Source organism: Lactuca serriola, chromosome 4 (genome assembly GCF_051521515.1).
Source record: "Lactuca serriola cultivar US96UC23 chromosome 4, Lser_US96UC23_V15, whole genome shotgun sequence".
Lineage (NCBI taxonomy): Eukaryota > Viridiplantae > Streptophyta > Magnoliopsida > Asterales > Asteraceae > Lactuca > Lactuca serriola.
Window position 1 is genome coordinate 286,742,788 of NC_136411.1, and position 6,965 is coordinate 286,749,752.

General features: G+C 28.5%; 1 long non-coding RNA gene across 2 annotated transcripts; it reads left to right on the top strand.

Annotated features, from left to right (window-relative positions):
* The first annotated feature begins 2,304 nt into the window (after positions 1-2,304).
* LOC145100636 (uncharacterized) lies at positions 2,305-4,622 on the top strand. Of its 2 annotated transcripts, XR_013705172.1 has the most exons (4): positions 2,305-2,435; positions 2,561-2,608; positions 2,761-2,834; positions 4,398-4,622. It is a non-coding gene; the product is annotated as an uncharacterized LOC145100636 (long non-coding RNA). The 2 variants fall into 2 exon arrangements; XR_013705171.1 differs by lacking the exon at positions 4,398-4,622 and having other exon boundaries at positions 2,761-3,074.
* Positions 4,623-6,965: the final 2,343 nt, after the last annotated feature.

The window sequence follows — 6,965 nt, forward strand, 5'->3', positions numbered from 1 at the left end:
ATATATATATATATATATATATATACACACACACACGGGAAACATGGGCCTTTAAACGGGTTTACAGTCGTAAATGGGTTTATGGCCGTAAACACCCATTGGGCCGTAAACAGGGTTTACGGCCGTAAACACCTATATGATATTACATAAAAATACAATTTCCTAGAAAAGCAAAGTATAAACAATAATATGGACCCAACACTAGAGGACTTGAGTTCACGACTGAACTCGCTGAGTCAAGAGCCGGACTCGATGAGTTGGGACTGGTTGTCCCGCGATTCACAGTCAGTGATGATTTGAAGAGTGGAGGGTTGAATCAGTGATTCAGGTGAGGACCAGGAGTGTGAAGGACACACATGGATTCGTCGAGTCAGATTTGTGCACTCGACGAGTCTGGTCAAGGTTTAACCGTTGACTTTTGTTGACTTTTAGGGATTGGTCAACAATTGGACTTGTGGACCGTTTAAAGGGTAAAATGGTCCTTTAGCTTTCTTAGAGGACATGAGAGAGAGTCTAGCCTAGCTTGGAGAGCCATTATTAACTGAGTTGATTGTTTATGTTTTAGGCAGAGGCTAGATCAGTGTACACGCGAGCGAGATATTATCCAACGTGAGTCTTCTCACTATACTTTACCTTGAGTGGTAATTAGAGTTATGTGATAGAGTTATTGTATGTTATTTATGTGATGTATTGCACTGCATTATTTCTATGTGATTTATGCTGTGTGTATATCAGTGTATATCAGAGTTAGAACCGGAAGGTTCACAGAGCTAGGACCAGAGGGTCCACAGAGTTAGGGCCCAGGGGCCCACAGAGTTATAGCCTCAAGTGGCTAGTATGTGTTATGTGTAGTATTTTGGGGAACTCACTAACCTTCGTGCTTACAGTGTTTTGTGTTATGCGTTTCAGGTACTAGTGAGGATCGCGGGAAGGCGCCGACATGATCAGTACACACACGCGGAGTTTTATATATGTTATGATCTTGGGATTTTGACTTATGTTTGGATATATGAAACAATGAGTTTTACAATATTGTGAAATAAAGTGTTTTTAAAATGTGAAAATTTTGTTTGAAATTTTACGACGTTACAAGGAGGCTCTGCACCCTCTTCAACATTCGACATGTTGACCTAGCTTGTCAACAAATAACAAAATCGATCTCACAAACTTCGGTTCCTTGGCTCCGATACCAATTCAAGATCAAAAACACAAATTAGATGGAATAACTCTCCAATATATTGACAAAATAACTCAAAACTCAACTAGACTGTGTTACATTTTAAAATCATAACTCGATTCTAAAAAGCTATATATAGACCTATATTATAGAACAAGACTAGGACACTTAAATCTACTTGCTTAAAAACTCATTCTTATTTGGTCTCCAAGTCCTACTTGACTTAGGATTCCAACGGTAAACCATATTTTTTTAGAACGGTAACATTATATTAAAACTAGCAAGAGCCAGAACAAAAGTACATTAAGTAATTACATAAGAAGGATTTTGCACCAGATTAACCCACTTAACACTACGCTTAGAGCATCTAGACTCCATAAGAAAGATTGAGATCGGATGAAATCCTAAAACGAAGAAAGAAACTCGTTAGTGATTCTAACATATTATCATTAGTCCGAGAGAGATGTTTCTGATTATGTATGTCCTTTAGATTTTGTTATTTCTATTCTATTAAAATAATTTTAATATTTTACAGGTAATAGAAATTGTTTCTTAAGTATCAAACAATTTACGATATGCATATAACTTTATATAAAATATCTCAAAAGAGTAAATTGCAAAAAAGGTGTCTATAGTATGTACTTTTCTTTGGCTTGGGTCCACAAACAATTCATTTTACAAAAAATCATTCTTGTAGCAGAGTTTTGGTCCCGTCATATGTAATGACTATTTTGCCCCTTAGATATTATTTCTAAAATAATTTATCATTTATTTTAGTTTACAGGCTATTATTAAATAAGAAAGGGCACAATACACCGCACATCATCCACTCCTTCGAAACTCACCTCCTTTGAAACTCACTGAGTCATTGTCCTTACCCAGGCAAAATAATCATTTTACACGGTGAATTAAACTCTTGACATAAGAACGTTTTTTACAGTGAAAAAAAAAATCAATTTTGGATCCAAAGCAAAGAAAAATACATAATACCAATTTATAGTAAAATGATCGTCCTATGCTTGGTGGAAGGAGCTATCACTAGTTAAAAGAATAATATAAAAAGACAAATTCCCATTTCAATGGCTTTAAATTTGTTATTGAATAATTTCTTATCACATGTAATCAAAGATATTAACATTTTTTAATGGTAAAAATGGAGGGGAAAGCAGTCAATGTGATCATGTTGATTGTGGGAGGTCTGAATCTCTGCAGTGGGAAGCTTATAATCGAGGCTACCTTCAAGATTTCTTCCAAATCAGTTAAGCCTCTCACAGTTATATTTTTTTTATAATAATTCAATCAAATTTTTATATTTAAAATAGATTAATTATGTCTTTTTGAAATTATTACTTGGGTTACTAATTTCTCATGATTATTTCACAGAGGGTAGCCATAAGTAACAACACCTGATCAACTATTATCCCGGACTAGGTATTCTGGTTTTTCATATTCATTTCGGGATTAAAACATAATTCCAATTGGAAATAAAGAAAAAATAATGATGCATTTCTATCACCATAAGTACAAGAATATCCCAATTTTATTTGTTTACTCGGTTTAATATATCATTTTTGTATAAACAGTTGATGAACATGTTTCAGAAAAACTATGACATTCTTCTTGGGATCTTTAACCCTGATGGTTGGTTGGAAATAACGTATCCTTTTAAACCTCATTTTTCGGGTGAAATATATAAAAATGTTAAATATAAAAGTAGCAACGTGCTTTCACTGATTTGTTTGTTATAAAATTCTACTTTATTTATTTATTTATTTGATTATTACAGCATTATACAAATACAATTTTTTTCAATGCTATAAGTCTACAACATACAACCACTTTTCTACACCAATTTTGATGTTATTAACAGTATACGAGTATAACACCAAATTTGATGTTAAAATTTTATGTGTCATTTGTGGTCTTTTAAATTTGAGTTTATATACTTCATGTTAATATAAGTTACATTTTAAATATATTAACTGTTTGATAAAATGTTTAATTAGGTAATACTTGTGATTTTTTTATTCAATAAAATATTTATTTTATTAATATAACAGCTAGTCTTTGTTTAATAACTAGTATTTGAGCCCGTGTTTTGTTGCGGGTTCTTATGTGTTTTTATTACGTATGAAGAATGAGAATTAATTAAATCAGTATAACATATCACAGTTTATTACAGTGTCATACGTATATCAGTGTACGATAGTGAAACCCTCAAAAAAAATTGTTTAAGGAATAAAAACACTTCTTAGTGGCTTAAGATAGTAAAACCCTGCAACTGACATATGTTGTATAAATACTTTTAGTTTGCCCACCGCGTGTTACGACGGGTCGTAAAAAATATAGAGATTGGTACCATTGTACAAACGGATCTCGCAACTTGTATTTATAAAAATGTAATTTTCCAGGATAGAAAAAAAAAAGTTAAAGTGCGCTAGATGGTAAAAGAAACAATTCAACATAAAGAAAAATTAAAAAAAAATATCAAGGCGTAATAACATATTGATTATAATGGTAAAAATCGAAAAAAAAAAAAAAATGTTGCAAACGACAAGTTAATTGAACTGTAAGGGCATAGAGTGAAAAAAAAAAAAGACAGAAAAAAGGCTGTAAGTGTAAATTGGATGGATGGTACATGAATAGAAAGTAAAAATGTAAAGACTATTTCTGCAATTAAGCTCAAAACAAATTAATAATTGAAGCGTCCAAAATCAGCCTATGCATCACAAAATCGCATGTACATTATGCTTAGGAGATGTACTTTTAGCTAGAGTACATCTCCCTCACATTGAGAATTTAGTAATTATATATATTTATAATATAATTTCCATAGTTATTAATATAACAACTTGTATTTGTTTAATAATATAATTTCCAAAGTTACTGTAACAAAAAATTTGCCGACAAATTTGTTAAACATAATAAATAGAAGGGTTTTGTTTTTTTTTTTTTGAAAATCTAAATAAGTTAGAAAAAAAAAAAAAAGAATATACATGCAATAATAAGAAATACTTAAAGTACATTGCTATAATTGGGTAATTTAAAGCTCAAAGTCTTAATAGAAAAAACATTGAAAGTACAATATTGTAATAGAAAGATGTGAAAATACAATGTTATAATATATATAAATAAATGAAATGTATATTGCTAATGCTATCATTTAGTCCTATTTAAAAAGAGGAGTTGCCATTGTTGAAGCCTTGATTTCATGTTAAAGGATACGTGGATGACACCCTAAGAATAGGGAGGGATGACAGAAGGCAACATCTTCATATTGGAGAGATCAAAGGAAACTAATCTTTAAGTCTTGGTTTCATATTCGTGTGAAGAAAATTCACATTTTTGGCAAACATGTTATTGTTTTTTTATTTTTATTTAAAGAAGCAAAGGCTTAGAGATTATTATGTAAAAGTTTCTGACATGATTTAATGTTAAAATATTATCTATCAGGCTCTTAAAATATCATGAGTTTGGGCTCCAAACTAAATATCTTTGTCCACTAAATATCTTCAAATGTCATGCTCTTCAAATATCTTGAGTTTGGGCTCCAAACTAAATATCTTTGTCTGCTGTCATTTAAAAAGAAATGTTAAGCTAAAATATCATAAAAGCCACTTCTATTTGGAATATAATAAATGGACCATTGTAACTAACTTACTATGAAATATGAATCATATATCGCGCATTTCTGAATAAAGTCCATCACTTTTCCATAATAAGCGATTAATGTATTACTTGGGTTACTAATTTCACATGGTTATTTCACATAAGGCAGAAATAAGTTGCAACGCCTCAACTATTATCCCTGACCAACTATTCTGTTTTTTCATATTAATTTAGGGTTTAAAACGTAATTCTATTTGGAAAAACCCAAAAAAAAAAAAAAAGGAAAAACTAATGATACATTTCATATATCATTTTTGTATAAACAGTTGATGAACATGTTTCAGAAAACTATGATATTCTTCTTGGGATCTTTAACCCTGATGGTTTTATCTTTTTAACCTTTTTTTTTTTTGAAATATATAAAAGTGCTAAATACAAAAAGTATTCTATTTTTTTTATTACAACATTATATTTGGAAAAATCCACCGAATTATAGCAATATCATACAAATACAAAATTTTCACTGCTTTAAATCTCCAACACTAACACCATTTTTGGTGTAAAAATGGTGTAAAGCTACTCCAATGCAATACCATTTTCTAAACCAAATTTAGTGTTAAAAGTTTTATGTGTCGTTTGTGGTCTTCAAGTTTGAGTTTATATATTTTGCTTTAATATAAGTTATATTTTAAATGTAATAATTGTTTCTTAAAATGTTTGATTGTGTTATAAATATAAATTTTTTATTTAATAAATTGTTCGTTTAATAATATAATTAATTCCAATTAATTTTAGTTGTTTGTTTGGTTATATTTGTTTAATAATATAATTTGTAAAGTTATTGTAACAAAAAAAATGACAGAAAAATTTGTAAAAAAAATAATATAGAAAGGGATTTTTTTTGAAAATTTAAATAAGTTAAAAAGAGAATGTAATATTATTTTTGGTGCAAAAAAATGATGTTATGGTTTGAGATAAGTGGGTTAATTTTTCTAAATAATGATGTCTTAATAAGAAAAAAGTAAAAATAGATTGCTATAATTGGGAAAAAAGAAAATTAAAGCATAAATCTTGATAGAAAAATATTAAAACTAAAGTATTGTAATAGAATGAAATGAAAGTACGATGTTATAATATTTAAATGAATGAAAGAATGTTGTTATTTCTAATATTTAGTCATAATTAAGAAGAATAATTATCATTGTTAAAGCCTTGGTCTCATATTCCTGTGAAGAAAATCCACATTTTTGGCAAATATGTTATTATTTTTTATTTTTATTTAAAATGAAAAATGTTTAGAGATTATTATGTAAATGTTTCTAACATGATTTAATGTTAATATCATCTATCATCATGCTCTTCAACTGTCATGATTTGGCATCAAACTCAATATCCTAGTCTATTGTCATTTAAAAAGAAATAATAAGCTAAAATATCATAAATGGTAAATTGATGCAAAAATACCATAAAAGGTAAAGTCATGGCTCCAAAAAGCCAATTATATTTGGAATATAATAAAATATCATCGAGATGAGGAATTATATCACGCATTTGTCATATTTTTTTTAAACATACGTAAAAACCGTAAGATGTTCACGGTAACAACATTCATGATTATAATAACAGGGGAAGCCAGATGAGACCCCACGTAAACACAGTCTCATCTTCAAATCTCTATTCTAATAATCCTTATTATAATAAAAAAATAGTTTTATTCTCCTTTTGACATGCGTCATTCTATTAGACCTCATAATTAATGTATATGTTATTCTCTTTTTGCCACGTGTCACCCTATTATATCTTCCAATTAATGCATGTCACTTATCAACCTATTGATTATTCATTTTAAATTTCAAAATTTAAATTTCCCACTTTAATTACATTAAAATAGTAACATTAGAATAAAAATTAAAATAAAATTAATACAAATTATAAAGTGATATAATTCACATATTTATTTAAATCAATGATTATAATTTTATATAACTAAAAAAATCTCGTAATTAATAATTTATTTAAAATAGTTAGATTAATAATTCTGAGTTTTTATTATAAATGTTCAATTAATTTTGTAACCATGTTTCAATGAGTTATAAACTAGTTCTTAATATATATACAGAAAAAATGAATATAGCTTAAGGTATATATAATCATGTTTTATAAAAACTACTTATTTTTA